This window comes from Chinchilla lanigera, unplaced genomic scaffold (assembly GCF_000276665.1).
Source record: "Chinchilla lanigera isolate Chin_1 unplaced genomic scaffold, ChiLan1.0 scaffold00015, whole genome shotgun sequence".
Classification (NCBI taxonomy): Eukaryota; Metazoa; Chordata; class Mammalia; order Rodentia; family Chinchillidae; genus Chinchilla; species Chinchilla lanigera.
Window position 1 is genome coordinate 19,942,615 of NW_004955416.1, and position 17,038 is coordinate 19,959,652.

A 17,038-nucleotide genomic window follows, 5' to 3' on the forward strand; every position below is an offset into this window, starting at 1 on the left:
AGCTGAGTAATATTCCATTATATAAAAGTACCACAGTTTTCTTATCCAACCCTTGGTGGATGGACATTTGGGTTGCTTCCACATTTTAGCAATTACAAATTGTGCTGCTATGAACATAGGTGCACATACATCACTGTGCTATGATGTGTTTAGATCTTTTGGAAAAATGCCCAGCAGGGGACATTAAGGAATTTCTATCTGGAGGACAGTGGGGAGAGAGCGAAAGGCATTCTACAGAGAATCAAATCTAGACTGCAGATCATTCTGACTGGTGTGTAGAGAATGAAAAAGCCAGGGGCATATTAGGAAGCTGTTGCAGTACTGTTGGCAACAGATGGTGAGGTAATAAAAAATTGTTCATGGGGATCAAGAGTGGTGAACAATTTGGAAACTATGAAGAGGCAGAGCTTGGGAAGGTGTGGAGAAATATCTAGAATGATGATAACTGTGTTTCTAGCTTTGTATTGGCTTGCTTTTTGGGAAATATGGAAGAAAGGCGTAGCCTTCAGTTTTTAAAAACACGTTTGTGATGCACAGTGACTACATTCATTCTTGGGAGTTGGTATAAGTACACATCGCATTTCAATCCTTTCTGCTTCCCACTCTCCTTCCCTTTCCATCTGTCTCTAGTTACCCTTCCTACCTGCTAAAGATCTATCCTCTGGTTTCCTTTTATCTAGCTTTTATTTTGCTCTTGAAATTATTTATACTTTGTATTTCTCACATAAGGAAAATCATGCAATATTTAACCAATTTGAGTCTAATTTATTTCACTTAACATTAATGGCCTCAAGATATATCCATTTTCCAATAAATGACTCCACTTTATCTTTCTGAGTAATATAACATATACACATAGACACACACACACATATGTACAATTTTCTTTATCCAGTTATCTGCTGATGGGGATATAAGCTGCTTCCAAGATTTAGCTTTTATGAGTTGTGCTGCTATAAACATGGATATGCATATATCCCTGCAGTATGATGTCTGTAACTCTCGGAAGACACCCAGAATGGGAATAATTGAGTTGAATGGAATTTCTATTTTTAGTTTTTTTGAAGAATCTTCATACTGATTTCCATAGTGGTTATACTAGTTAATATATCTGTAAATAAGGTAGAAGGGTTCATTTCCCTCTGTAGCCTCTCCAGCATTTGTTTTTTGAGTTCTTGTTGATGGCCATCCTGGTAGGAGTAAGATGGAATCTGAGTGTTTAGATTTGCATTTCTCTAATATCCAAAGAAGCACATAGACTTGGAATCTAAACCAAATCAGCTCACGCACTTGCTAGCTTAGTGTATCCACTCTGGTTGCCATTTTTGTTTCCTTTCCATTACCCTAACTCCTCACCTTCTACTCTACCAGCTTCCATCAGATGACAGATGAGACAGCAGTATGCGAGGTGAGGTTTTGGATTCTCCTCTGGGTGTGTCTTGGCTAGTCGTGTGTGTGGGCACATCTGCCTCCTGCTTGATGCTTGGTTAAGGCTCAGAGAACACAGAAAGTAAATCACAGTCAGTCTTCAAGTTGCCCCCTTTACTAGATGGAGTGACAAGTAAAATTCACTGTTGGGGTAACTCTGTATTCACTTTGAAAGGAGCTTTTCTCATTCTCCTTATACATAAGCTGTCACCAACATTATGCAAAAACAAGATGGACTCCCACCCCAAATTATGTGTAGATGTGAAGACTGATCACCTTACACTTGCAGTAGGTGTTATAGAAAGGTTTACTAATTCCACAGTGAGGCTTTCTAGAAAGGGTGGAGCCTGCCTCTCAAGGTGCCTTAAAAGTGGTCCCAGATGCCAGGGAAAGCAAGTGGCTTGGGACTTTTGTTTGGAAGCTGGAGCCATGGTGAATATTCTTTTAAGTAGGAAAGGGTTCAGATGGCTCTTGAAATTTCCAGTGGTGCCAAAGGAAGGAGCCCTTAGGCTTTCTCATCAGCTTCCCTAGATGTGGAGCAGAGGAGCAAGGACCTTCAAATTGCCAGTGAACTATAAAAACAAATGCAACCAGACTTGTTATACAAATTTTTACTCCTGAGTTATAATCTCCCTTTCAGCTATCTATGGTAGTGGTCCCACTTCAGTGAAAAGGTTCCCAACACCCAAAACTAATGCTGGTTTCCAAAACCAACATTTTTTTTATCTCCAAGGAAAGGTCAAGAGTATTTGCAATTCCTTAGCTCTCATTTTTTATCTCTGGCCATGGTTGTGGACACAAAAACCATGCAGATAGTGCCCAAAGTAGTACTCAAGGCTGATCCCAATAGCATCTCCCTCATTGCTGGTGAGAAGGAGCATAAGTAAAGGAGCCAATGTCCACCTCTCAGTCTTGCAAAATGTGAACCATACAGAGAAACAGATGGAATATCATGTTAGGGTTCACCATCACTTCACTATTAGGTGACTCATCTCTGGTTCTTTTTCATCACTGCAGCCAGAGGGCAAATGCTGGATCAGGAAGGGATGAGAAGAAGGAAAAAAGAAGTTTTGAGAATTGAAAGAAAGGGTGGAAGGATAAGGAAGGCAGTATCTACCCACTAATCAAGCAAGGCATCATGGACACCCTTCCTTCTGGCCAACAAATACAGTATTCTAATTGTAATGAGAATCTTTTGGGCCAAACCTAATAAATCTGCTCTTATTTGGTGGCATGTGATCAAAGTTACTGCTTTTGTTTTTGGCAAACCAATACAGAGGAAAAATTCCCTCTTGTGACAGAGGGAATCTGTCAAACTCCAGCCCAAGCACTCAACTCCTTTAAAGTTGGGAAGCAGTTTCATTTGTTTTCGAAAAGAGACTTTCCTGTGCCCTCTCCCTCAGTCTCAATTCACACATTGCAAGCAGAGGATGAGGAGGAGAGGGTGGAAGTGAGGAGGAAGGCTCCAACTCAGCCCTGAACCAGCCTTGAGCACTTTTCCACTTCATAGGTCACAGGCAAGACTCTTGACCTATCTCTGATGACAGATAATGGGTGAAGACTGAGACAGAGTGGAATAAAGCAGCTGGATGACTACTTTTCAGGTGATTGCTCTTAGAGCTGGAAGGATTTTTTTCAAAGGAAACGGTCAGAAAACTGTTACCATGGTAACTCTCCAAGTTCTAAAGTGATAGAATCAGATGAAGCTCTGGAGAGAAAAGGGAAGCGATACATTCAGCACACATGGACAGCTACCGTCTACAAGTTGGGCATTCCTCTTTCTTTTTTAATATCGAGTCTCACAATTAAGAAAGAAACAAAAGATGGAGAAAAAGAAAAGAGAGGGGGACAGAGATATGGAGGGAAGGAAGGAAGAAGAGAGAAAATAAAGGGAAACAAAACCATGTAAAATCGATGGAAGGAAGGTCAAACATAATTTATTCCAGCTAAATACCCTTGGTAGTAAGAAACAGCTGTCTGTAGCATTGAGGCTGAGAGAGGGAAGTTCAATTCTGTGTGATTTTTAAACTTTATGCTATATGAAATTTGATAGACTTCATTCAGTTACTCTGGGTTTCTACTATTTATTAGTATATCTGCAATGTTTATTTCTGTAGGACATACTCACCCTAAGATAATTGATTTGTTAACAGTTTAGCATGAGGTTTAAACCATTTCATCTGCAATGGCGAGCTGTTAGTTTCATCTGCAATGTTAGTGACATCATGAAATGTAAAGATCGTGCATATCTTTGATAGCAATAATGAAACTTGTCAGAGGCTACTTCTGCTTCTACTTCTAAGAAAGTGGAACTTAATCTATTCTGAAGAACAAAACATTATTCTTGGGAGCAGGATTTACAAAATGCTTAGAAATAGTTAGATTAATTATTCCACATCATAAACCCATCAAGTGGGTTATTAACTCAGCTCCCGTGTCCCTCTCCCTCTGTCACATTTGCCTGGTAAAATCCTTGCAAATCCAACCCACTCGACTCCCTGCCTGCTAGGAGTGGGCTGAATTTGGTTTGAGAAACACACCTGGACTGACTGGCCATGCTCTGGTCCACAGCCTTCCTGCACTCCCGTCACTGCCAAGAGGCCCATACATAATGTTTGTTACATTTTCATATCCTTCCGGGTGTCCACTTACCTCTTTTACCTCTTCTCAGTATCTCTTCTTCAGCTTCAACTTATGACTTACTCTCATTTTGCTGAAGAAAACCAAACCAAACAAAACAGAACCTATAAGAAGACAATTTCTTCAGTCTCCTGTCCCAACCTCCTAACTTATCCACTGTAATGATACACTCTGCTTCCTGCCGTTTGCTATGTATTATATCCACGCTGCAGCTGTGAGCCAACTCTTCCATCTGTCATTGGATTCCCATCCCCTCAGAACATTCATAGCTATTGGTCTATCATGCTTCTCTCTTTTATCATCGAGGTTTGTCCTTTCTTCTAGAGCATTTTCAATAATGTAAAATACTGCTGTTTTATTTCCTATATTTAAAATAGACAACACAAACTTGTCCTGATTCCTCTAGTATCCACTCTGCTCTGTACTTTTCCTGCAGAATTCTTCAGAGTTTGCACATGCTCTTGGGTCAATTCTAGTCATTGTTTTGCTCTCACCATTTAGAGAAGCAGCTTTCCTTGTGGTCATCAATGACGTCCTCATTGCTAGATCCCACAGTTAATGTTCAGTGCTTCTCTTACTTGAGTAACCAGCAATAATTAAGCAACTTGATTGAAAGCAACATCTCATCTAGCTAACAATTCCCAGCCTCTTCAAACACATTTCTCAGCCTGTGAGACATCACGATTTCCCTGTGACTTTGCCATTTCCCTTTCAGTCTACTTTGTTAACTTCTTTTCTCATTTTCAGCCTTTAAATGTTGAATTTATTTGCTCAATGGGTACTTGGTTGACTTCTAAATTTCTAGCTAGCTAGCACCTTTACCCTGAACTTCAGATGTGTATATTCAACCCCCTATATAACATTTCCATTTGGATGTCTAACAGGCAAAGAAGTGTACCACTGATTTCTCCCTCTATCCACACTAACCCTACTCTCTTGCAGTATTTCCCATAGAGTAAATGGCTACACCATGTACGCAGTTGCTCAAGTTAAAATTTGTGGAATTATCTTTGAATCATTTCCTCTCATATTTCAAATCCAGTCTCCTCTCAAATTCTGTTGGTTTTAACTTCAGAATATGTTCAATAATCTAGCTACTCCTCATTTTCCACAATGCTGTCAGGCTTCTCAAATAACCACATCCTTTCTTGACATTTTTACATAATTTTAATCTACTCTTATAATGTCATAGTCTCTTGACACAGTATCCACAGAACTTTTTAAAAAATGAATTCAGATAGGTGCTCAAATTTTTTGAGGCACCTGGTCTTGCCAGGAATAAAATACAAATTCCCATCACATCTTACAAGGCTTTCTGATCTGACTCCTATCAACCTTTCATAGTTATCTCCTACCACTGTTTCTCTTACTGTTCTACATCCACACTGATTTTAGTGTATTTCTCCAATCATACAAATGCTCACAATTTTAGGATGTAGCATTTGCCAGATTGCTTTTCTGAGTTTTTCATGTGGTTTATGTCCTCACTTTGTTGTGAGTGCTATTCAGTTGTTGATTCCAAGGAGAGACCAATATCTGGCTACACATCAAATTATGCCAATTGTCGTTTACTCTGCATTACCTTTTTTCACTGCACAAGCATATACTGTGTTTTTTATTTATTTGTCTCTTCTTCTTCAGTCTTTAGATTATAAAATCCATAAGGTACTTTGTTTCTTCTGTGCATCAGCTGTGTCCCTGGAGAAAGCATAATGTTTTCACACGTAGACCCTTAATAAATATTTGTCAAGTTGATTAATGAATCAATAAATCAGACATTTGGTTAGGATCCTCCACTCACCAGGCATCTCAGTTATTTTTGTGGTTCCCATCTCACCATGGGATTATAAGATACCCAGCCTTCTGTAGCACTAGAAAATTGAGGATCAAGTCCTTGGTGGTCAATATACTTACGCATCTTTGGACACAACACAATGATGTTATTGACATTGATTATAACTCTCATCCTTCTCCTTCTTGGGTCCCAGAAGGACCCTGCAGCCTAGTCATGAGCCCACCCAAGACTTGACACCTAAAGAGAACACCCGTTTGGGATGTTGCCTCTTATTTGGGCAGTAATTTCTACCAACCACTGTCTACTTCCTTCCCCTTCTGATGGGAAGGGTAAACCCCACAGAAGAAGCTATATCCAGCTTACCACTCAAAGACTCCCATCTGGTGCCTCTTTGGAGTCATCAAAACTTATCAGCATCACTGAGGCTGGTAAGGTGAGGTAGCCCTTTCCTCAATCTTTGGTTAAGTCCCACTGATGTCAGAACTTGGAGAAGCAGAGACGAGTAGAAGGAATTGGAGAAATAGCAGGGGAAAACTAGATCTTGAGCAGGGAGCTCTCCTCCACCTTGCAAGAAGCCAAGATTTTCAGGAATTTATAATAGGGATACAACTAAGGTGAATTAGAAGCCATCAGATGAACTCTCATAGAGACAACAGAGCTCTAAAGGATCTAGCTTTTTAAAAATTACCTTTTGAATGAAATAACCATATTTTATTAATCTTTTGCCATCATCAAAGCTGGGAATACTTCATATGGTAATGATCTCCATGGCTCCAGACAGTACGAGAGATGGCACTGAACATCAAAGTAATATTAACATTCAATTGTTCCATGGGCAGAACATTCATCTCCTAGGCTGGGTGGTATTTTTTTTTTTTTTTTTTTTTGTAGAAGCCGTCTGAGAAATAAAGTGTGTTGTCTGTCTCCATAGTGGAATTCTTTATCAATTGCTCCGTGGAATGAACTTCCAAGAGCTGAATCAGCCCAATTCTTGGCAAAGGGTGAAATGCAACTTTAACAATTCATTTGTGATAACAGCTTGGAATGGAATAAAAGAGCGGTGTCGCAGTTGTTTGCTTCCAAGCCCTTGACATAACCTCCCTGATAAGTACTGGGCATTGCTTTCATCTCTCTACTTTCTGGTGCAAACACATAGTTGAGACATAACAAAGACATTGAAATCAGAAAGACATCGATTCAACTCATGTTCCAGCTACTTGTTATATCTTCTTGTGTGAATTTTCTAACCCTTCTGTAGCTCTATGTCCTCATATGCACTATAGTGTTAATAATGACACTTGTGTAATGGCATTATTTGATTAAATTGAGATCATTAAACTGCTAATCACAGAGTCTGTTGCCATAGTTCATAGTCAAAGCTTAATTGTATGTGCAGACAACTATTGACACAATGATATTGCATCACAAGCCAACCCAGTGCTCAGTGGTTTACAATAATTCACATGCATTCTTTGGTTTTAAAAAGTCTGCAAGTAATTTTGTTACTGTGGGCCTCCATGCACAACCTGCTTCCAACTGTGGTTCAGGGGCCTTAGCTCCAGACTACTGGTTGGGTTCAGTTCTAATTCCCATATTTTTATTACTGGGCCAAAAAATAAGCACTAAGAAGCAATAATGTCCTTGGCCATGCTTTGTCACTAGAGAATCTGGTAAGCCAAGAGACATAAGTACATTTAAGGCTGCTTGCATCACCTCTGCTGTCAATCCATTGGTCAAAGAAAGTCACATGACAATTCCAGAATCCAGTGGTTAGGGTAAATTACATTCTCAGTAGGAGGAGAAAAACAGATATCTGTGGAACAATAACTTTAAATACCACATTATAATAACGTTATGTAATGATGTTTGTTTGTTTGTTTGTTCTTGTTTTTCTTCTGGTACCAGGAATCAAACTCATGATGTTGCGCTTACCAGGCAAGCACTTTGCCGCTGAGCTAAATCCCCAGCCCCTGGTAATGATGTTTTATATATGTATAAACTGATGATCACCATGATGAAGACTGGTAGGTAGAAAAATAATTATTGACTCTACAGATTTTGTTTCATTTCTGTGGCCGTTAGGTAGAGTGCCTACTTGATTGCCTTTGGAATCCACCAAGAGGGCTGGTGGCTCATTTCTGGGTGTCTGGGTAGGTCATAGAAGCATGGCTTTGGAGTCTGTGTCTGGTCCTTTGCCTCTTCCTCTCTGGTGCTGTTCTCCTGCTCTGCTTCCTGGCTGTCATTCGAAGCACCTTTGCTCGGCCACACCCTTCTGCCATGTGGTTTTTATTTTGGAGCCAATTGACCATAGACTGAATCCCCAGAAACTATGAGCCAAAAGATATTGCTCCTCTTCTAAGTTGTGGGTGTTAGGTTTGCATCTTAGTCGTGAGCAAGCTGATTACTACAGTTGCCAACTGTAGATATAACTGTACAATAACTTTGAGAGTTGATTTAAAGGTTGACTTCAGATAAAATGACCTGAGTTGTGTAAATCCTTTTTATCAGCTTGGTAATCAAAAAATAAGAAACTAAAGAGTAACTATTTATAATTCATTTCTGGTTGTACACTAACTAACTCAGTTATTGTTTCATTCCCTTCTTAGACATCTCTGAACCTCAATTCACCTAATCTGAATATAGAAAGATACTCTCTTCAAATTCCTCTTATTTTACTAAATGTCTTCCATAAATGGAAAGTCTTTTGTTATGCCAGTTAGTCTCATGCATTTTAAGTAAAACAGGAAAGTATTTAATACAGTCAGTTGCCATTCATTTGAAGAGAGGCTGCAGTCAGATGCCAACTTCAGCACTGTTACAGAATAGCTCATGGACATCAGCATTGGCACTGACCCACCAAATGATTTTTATGTCTCTTTTGGGATGGAGTAGACAACTGAGGAAAGCAAAGCAGCATAGAATCAGATGTCATGTCTTGGGTATTCCTTTCTTGAACTATAAAAGTGAGCACACGGGGTAGCAGTAGGGAAGCTCCATATGAGACATAAAGGGAAAAGAAAGTATCTGTCGCATGTTATTTGGCAATACAATATTTTTGCTGTCTCTCATTGATTTAAAGTTTCAAGGGAAGGAGGAGAAAGTCCTTGAACTATTCACAGATGGTTGTCACCAAGCCTACAAGAAAACATTGTATGAAAGATTAGCTTACCAAATTTGATTATTTCTACTCCACAACCCCATTGGCAAGTAAAAGAGAAGAAATGAACTAAAGGTTCTATATGAAAAATATGAATTGAGCATGCAGGGGAATTTCTTCCCTTATAGGACTAGTAAATATTGGTGAATATCTCAAGATTAGTTGACAGCTTTTTTCTTTCCAAATCTCTTGGGGAGGGGTAAAAGAAGAAGAGAAATCATTGACACTTACTGTTAATCATACATAGGATCCTATAACATCAAAGAAACCCAGCCAGTATTAATAACCTTATATATTCAGAAAAAAACTCAGAATTATTTGGGTTAAATGCATTAGGGTCCAAAGGAATGCTATTAAAGATTCAGCATTATCCTCAAACCTAGCTTCTTATTTTTCTGCCATATCACATTTTTAAAGATATGCACATAGATTTGGAAAGTTTTATTGGTTATAACTAAAAGCAAGGAGAACACTGAATGAATACTCACAAAGTCCCTTTCAGCCCGAGACATCTGTGAGTCTACGATAGGCAGCAAATTATTTCTTCTGCACACCGGAACTGTGTGCTGTGCTGCACATATTTTTTCCTTGTTCTCAGCTGTCAGTTCCTTGACTGCCCCTCATGGCCATTTTGCAAATCTTGATTGCTATGCATTTATTTTCTTTTTTCAGTGTGTCTGGAAGACGAAAAGCCTCAGGGAAAGATTGTTGAGCAATTGATAGAAGGCACAAGAAATGTCTATAATTATGGATTACATTTTTGCACCCAATAAATGGCTAAAGAAGTCCTGTGATAGAAACTTTTAGAAGATAATTGAATGTGTCAGCTGGATCAAAAAATTATGTGCTTGCTCCACTTTGACAAACTGTGATAAATAATCTATTGTCTGGGGAGTTTGCTTGGCACTTTCTTTTGCGTTGTAAAATTATGCTAGTCCTTGTCATTGAATTTTTGGTTAACAACTCAAAGAAATCCTCTGGATTAGAATTTGTCTTGTAGATGCCAGATACTGTGCACAGTTACTAGGAAAACAACATATTTTAATAATTCAACACTTCATTTCTACCACTACCTCAGATAAAAGAAATGTGTATTTTTTACTAAATTTATTTGGTTAAAAATAGGGTGTGTCTCATGTCTGAGAAACAATTAACATTTCTCAGTTGAATAATGAAGTGAGAGAAAAAGCATTTACTCTTCTTTATTTATGTTTTCAGTTGTGCTTTTGCATGGTTGCCTTGGAACAGAAATACCTTATTAAAATGGACAATCAATAGCAGCAATAGAAATTCCAAGAAGAAAACAACACAATGTAAATGATAACTTCTTGTTAAAGCTCAGTTTTATATTGTACAGCCTTACCAAAAAGCACTGCACTTGCTTAAAAAAAATCATAAAACAAACAAAGAGAAAATGGAAATGCATAGTGATCAAATGTAAACATAGGAGTGGGATAAAAGTTTTTTTTTTTTTCTATGCTGAAAGGGAGTGAAAGAAATTACAAACAGAAAGATCAATAGATTTTTCACATCCAAATTACAATTTCTCTCACAATTGTTTAACAGGGAAATAAACAAAGGGAAATACTTGCTTCAAATAGGACAAAGGGTGATATCTTTAGCATAAAAAATTCATGGCAAAAGCTAATAAAAGCATTAAGTTTCCCGTAAATAAAGGGGAAAGGAACAAAGACAATTTAAACCTGAGGCATATCCATGGCTAATAAACATTTGAACATTTTTCAACTTCACTCATTATCAATGAAATGGAAATTAGAGCAACAATGAGATGCTATTTTTAACCTATCAGATTAATAGAACTGTAAGAAAAGAAAATATTCAATATTATAGATTGAGTGCAGGGACTCAAGCAATTTCAGCGCAGCTAGGAGAATGTAAAGTGTCTCTAGGCTTTAGAAAAGGAACTTGTCAAATAATTCAGGGGTCTTTAAAAATCCCTCTAATCTTTCTTCAAAAACTCTATTTCTGGGGTCTTATTAATTGAAATGATCAGGGGCTGGGGATTTAGCTCAGCAGCAAAGTGCCTGCCTGGCAAGCGCAAGGTTGTGAGTTCAGTTCCTGGTACCGGAGAAAAACCAAAAAATAAATAAATAAATAAATAATTGAAATGATCTGAAGTGAAGAGCTTTCTACTTAAAGACATTTACTGTAATGTTGTTTATATTAATATTTGGAAACAAACTAAGTTTCCAAAAATCGGGGTAATAGGAAACAAATGAGAATAAAAAATAAAGCAATCATTCAAATATCTGTAAAATATTTTCAATAATATAAGATGCTTTGGCTTTAGAGTTAAATATAAAATTAGAGTATAATACTTTTATATGGAATGTGGTCAAAGATGTAAAGTTTTTATAAAAATGACTGTTGTAGGAGATTATGATAAAGTATGAATTGTGGCTCCATGTGGTTGGTAAGATTATGGCTACAGTAGCCATGTAATCTATTTTTCAAGTATGATCACTGGGAGACAACACTAGTGCAGCATCAATGGTTATGAACTCAAATCCTCCAATATATGGTCCCATTTCTTACAAACCAATTGCAAATGAATTTTGGTTGAAACTATACTTGTATAAAAGATAAATAAAGGGATGAGCTTAGGAAATACTCACTTGAAGGTGCTTTTGGAGAAGTGTAGTAAGGAAGTTGGTATGAGAAACAGCTTTAAAAAGTAGAAAGAAAAATAGAATGGTTAGACAAACAGGTACTAGGTCAGAAATAAGGATTAGAAAGTCGATTATTGTATTTAAACACTTGCAGAGTTCTTAACCTTTTATAGGGAATTAGTGACAGGCACAGCTATGCAATGGCGCATTTATAATCATAAAAAGAACTAGAGGAAACATATGTCCTGATCTGGAAACATATTTATCACATAGTTTACATGACAATAAGCAAGAGGATAACTGTATTTGTAACAGATTCCAATCTAGCAGTCCACTGGCTGGATGAGGCCTAAAGAAGCATTTATTTTGACCAATATCGTAAGAAATGTAATTTAATTACCAAACTTATAAGCCAGAAGTTTACATATATAAATCTGGATTTCTAACTTTCCCAGGAAAATTAGAAGTTGTTCTAACCCTGGGCCTCTATCCTATGCCCATGGGCAAGAATCCCAAGGAGTGAGAATGCGCTCTTCCTTTCTGAGGAAGCTGCTTCCCTGGCCCTTGCCCCCACCAGTCTCCACCATCTTGTTTTTAGTTTGCTTCCCTTTGCCTCCCTTGATGCAGTACCTGTTTCATTGTTGTTAAAGACTAAATTAAATCTGTGCATTTGTGTGGCTTTATTTTCAAAAGCATAAGAAAAAATTCAGTTCACAAGCAGTAAGATTGAATTATTCATGAAAAACAGTTGCTTCTAGAGAATAGGATTGGAGGTCACAAGAATAGAGAAAAACACAGAATTTTAACTTTATATAAATATTGTATTATAAGATATTAGGTTTAAACATAATTGTAATTACTTTATTATTACACCAAACCTAAGATGAAAATAAAATTACCTATTATATGTCCAAAAATTTGATAAATAGAAATTGACATACATTAGAGATAATTTATTGCATTATGTATTGTGCCTCTCTCAGAAAGATAATTGGAAGATCAGTCCACTATTTTTATATAAAACATATGTTAAAATAACAGAAGCAAAGAAAAATGCATTTAAATGAAAAGTTACTCATTTGAAGAGAGCAAGGAAGACAGTAGTGTAGGCTCCTTCAAGATCATTCTGGCTAGTGGGCAGGAGCTGCAAGAGGGTAGGTTGTAAATGACCAAGAGGGTAGGTTGTAACTGAGTGCTCTTCAGCATAGCTGGTTTCACAAAGCAATGAGCAGCATGTCACTGGCATCATCTGAGCAGAGGATGAGTGACCTCATCAGGAATGTTCTTAGAGAGAACTCAAAGCTGCCTGGGAGTCGCCTGGGGTTCCTTAGAAGCTTGCTTCATCACCAGCCTCAGCCCCCATCTCTTCTCCAGGCCCAGAGCCCTGCACTGGGGAATAACTCAGTGCACTCCAGGCACCTAGAAGGCTACTATAGTGGGTAGACACTCCCTGGCAGTACACAGGAAGGCAGACAGCAGGGGACCGAAACCATGCTCAGAACAATGCCATATACAGGATTTGAATTAGTATACATTAAAACCTTGGTTTTCATAATTTATTCCAGAAACATGCTTGTAATCCGAGGCACTTGTACATCAAGGCAAATGTCCCCATAAGAAATAATGGAAACTCAGAGGAGTCATTCCACAACCCAAAAATATTCATCTGAAATGTTTACAGTACTTTAATATAATAGAAAATAATAAAGAAAACACAAAATACAAAGAAAAATAAACAAATTAATCTGCATTAATCTTAGAAAACCTTTGTGGCTGATGTGAGGGAGACAAGAGAGAGGAGGGTTACTGCACAAGAGGACTTTTGGAATCACTGCTGTCTATTGGCTCAATGGGGTCTTTTTGTTTTCCTGCAGCTTTAATAAGCAACCTATCCAAAGACTCTTTCTTTTGCCTCCTTTTGAGGATTTCACAGAAATGCGACACTGCATTGTTGTGAAACAGATTCATCATTTGCACTGCTACAGCTTTATTTCAGTGCATTTCTACAAAATTTTGCAGTTTCCTACGTTTTACACATCGCCCTCATCTCATTTGAGGTGAGGGATTGCTCCATATTTCTTATCTCTTCCTCTGTGGCAGTCCCCTCCATAACCTCTTGTTGTTGTGAAAGGATCACCCACAATTCTACAGTGACAGAGAGAAAGAGACAGAGACAGAGACACCACTGTCTCAGTTGTGATCATGTGATGTTTGGTGTCACATACTACTCATATGACTCACCTACTACTCACTTGTTTATCAAATTAAAATTTATTAGAGATGTTTGATTGTTTTGGGAACACTTGTAGACTATTTTCAAATTCATTTCACATTATGATTTTTAAAGAAATTATTGCTTTCTTGAAAATAAGATATTTCTGGAACTAATCATTACCTCCTTCTCCCTCCTGAAGGAAACCAGCATCATTTCTTCTTATTCTCCTGGCCTGCACATAACTCTTTGTAGCTGAATAACCAGGTATGTACTCTGCTGCTTCTGGCTTCCTTCGCTCAACATAATGTTTGTCAGATCCATGTTGCTATGTTATGTCATTTGATTGTCTCAGAAACAATAAAAGACAGGTCAAAAGTGTTCAGCAGTTTGCCACAGAGATAAGCAAATAAGCTTGCTTGCTGCAGGACAGGACCAGTTCCTGCTCTCCAGACTTAGCCCTACCTATCTTTGCTTGCCTGGAGTTCACAACCTCAGCAAAGTGCAGCTGGACAGGATCAGTGTGGGAACCAGGTCCATTCACATCTTGACTCTCCTACTCACCTCTTGAAGGACTTGATTCCTTCTTTGAAACTCAAATGGCTCACTCACAAAATGGTACCCAGGTAGGAATGCTTCATAGGGAGTCAGTTAACACTGGTTGCTTGGATGAATGTTTGTTAGAAGAAAAGGAGATTAGGCATGAAAAATCTGTTATGGTGCTTGTCGTCTTTGGGGACACTCAGGAAAAAGTAGCCACAGCTGATCCTGAAAAGGAAGCCTGCTGTGAGGGGAAGATCCCAGAAAAAAGCTAGAGCTTGACACATCTGGTAGGACACATTAGGTTGGGTGTGTTGAACTATCAGGTACTGCAAGGGGAGTTAAACAAATCACTTGTGTGCATTTCCAGTGTCTGCACTGTTGCTGTCATAAAGGTGACCTGGATAACCTATGCTTCCATTGCCACCTGGAAGGTTAGGCCTGCTGACAGCTCCCTCACTGATCCTTTGAAGGCTCTCAAAGTATTTCTCTGACCCCCGGTTGCTCCAGGCTTTGTTGATATATACAAAAATGTCAGCATCTTGAAGGTAATCACTCCCAAGTTTTTGACACGCATATAACGCTTGTGAATTTGTGACAACCTCTGGAATCACATTGCTTTTGCTCAAGCAGCATGTAAAAACCATCCACCTGGTAGGCTGAGCTGAGAAATCCATGTTCCTCTAAGTTGGTTTGTGGCTAAATGCTCTCTGGGGTTTTACTTATTTTTCAACTTGCTCTGACTGTGAAAGTCCCATTTTCTAAATGTTAGTCACTGAGCCATGAGAGGTTATGACATGACTACAGCCAGCGGGCATTATTAGTTGTTCTCTAATGGTCTGTTTGCCTGGTGCTAGCTATTGGGAATGTAGGAATGGATTTCTAAATATTGTGGCATCTTTATCTTTTAATGGCTAATAACTATCATTGCAAGTTATTGAGCACATAGGCTATGTCAGACTTTGTGCTGGCTGCTATCTTGGTGTTTCACTTAATCTTTTTTTTTCCTGCCAACTATATATATATATTCTTCTCTTATATATATATAATATATATATAATATATATATATATATATAATTATATATATAATTTTAAAGAGTAAAAGAAGGATAATATAGTAATAGGGGAGCTTACTGAATTATAGACAAAGTGGTAGGAAATTATCAATGGTTTTTTTTACATATTGTTATCTACAAGATAGTTTCTCAGGAAAACAAATAGACAAACAATAGTGAGTTACAGACAAAAGTGGTAGGTTATTATCAATGGTTGTTGTACTATACTTTGGTATCTTCAAAGTGGTTTCTAAAGAAAATAAATAGAGCTATACATGAGTAACCAATTGAATATTCATTGACTATTCTCAGTGGTTGTTGTAGGAAACACATAGTAATAAACATACATCCATTTACAAAATAGCATAGGAACAATACAAACGTTACTGAGCTATGGACAGATTAGTAAGAAAATATCAATGGCTGGTGTAATACATGGTGTTATCTTCAAAGTGGTTTCTCAGGAAGGCAGAGATACACAAGAAAGATCTAATAAGTAGTTACATCCTTAGGGTTGTGAAAAATACTCACCTCACCAGTGACTCATTTCTCTGAGGTGTGACGGCTGGATGGAAGGCCAGGACTGCAAAGGAGGACTGAGAGGGTTGCACCTGTGTCTAGCAATAGGCTGTTTTCTTGTTCCTCCATAGTCATGATTACCAGGGCCTCCTCCATGGAGATGACAGTCTGGCCAGAGGGAGAAGGTAGAGTATGCCCTAGGCCCCTTCATTCCTGTTAGACTAACTGATAGGGTGGGTCTGAGCTCTGGGGCCTCCTCTTCAGAGGGAAGACCAATCTCCAGTGGTCACCTTTGTGTTCAGGGCATTGCCCATTGGGCTTCTTAGGGCAGTTTCTCTTGAGGTGGCCAGGCTTTTAACAGTTATAGTAGATGAATGTAGTCATCAAGTTCTTGGGGCCCAGAGAATCAAATTTAGGGTCTGTTTATCTTAGTGCTACAGCAAAAGTAGCTGCTTTTTCTTGGTCTCTTTGTTTTCTCTCCTTGGCCTCCTCCTCGTCACAGCTATAGAATACTGAGGAGGCAATTCTTACTGACATCTCAAGTGAGCCATCTGGGGTGAAAACCATTTTTTGTAGCTTTTTCTCTCCAGTTTCCCAGCGCATTGGGACCCCGCAACGACTTAGAGTCCCCTCCCCAACCGTCAGCACAGGCAGCAGGAATCTCAGTGCAGACCTGTCCGGAGCTCCACGTGCTCCTCCACTGCAGCCTGTACTGTCAGAGGAAGAATGGCTTCCAGGGGGTCTCCCCAGGTATTGCACAAGGTCCTCCTGGTTTCCAGCTTCCGAATGGCTCTCGTGACCTCAGTCAACTAGACCTCTGAGTCTTCAGGCGTAGGCTGTATTCTCGTGTTCTCTGAGTCCTTGTTCAATAGCTGCTCCTCCACTGACTCTGGACATTTCTGGTTCTCAACAGCAGAGGCAACAGCAACCCGTTGCATGGCATGTATTCCCAGGAGTTTCTCCATGTCGGCATGATTCATTCACCCCCCCAGGAGGTGGGTCTTGCTATGTGCGGCCAGCACATGGCAGGCCAGTTGTGTCATTGATTCTCTGTGCCATG

General features: G+C 38.8%; 1 long non-coding RNA gene across 10 annotated transcripts in view; it reads left to right on the forward strand.

Annotated features, from left to right (window-relative positions):
- The window catches only part of LOC102015631, a 261,484-nt gene that overhangs the window by 206,950 nt on the left and 37,496 nt on the right, over nucleotides 1–17,038 (forward strand). For 9 of the 10 annotated variants that reach the window (XR_001233360.1, XR_001233355.1, XR_001233357.1 and 6 more), the window contains exons 3-5: nucleotides 7,769–7,887; nucleotides 14,065–14,129; nucleotides 14,773–14,950. This is a non-coding gene — a long non-coding RNA (uncharacterized LOC102015631). The remainder of the gene's footprint in view (nucleotides 1–7,768; nucleotides 7,888–14,064; nucleotides 14,130–14,772; nucleotides 14,951–17,038) is intronic. The other variant, XR_001233359.1, reaches the window with a different exon arrangement.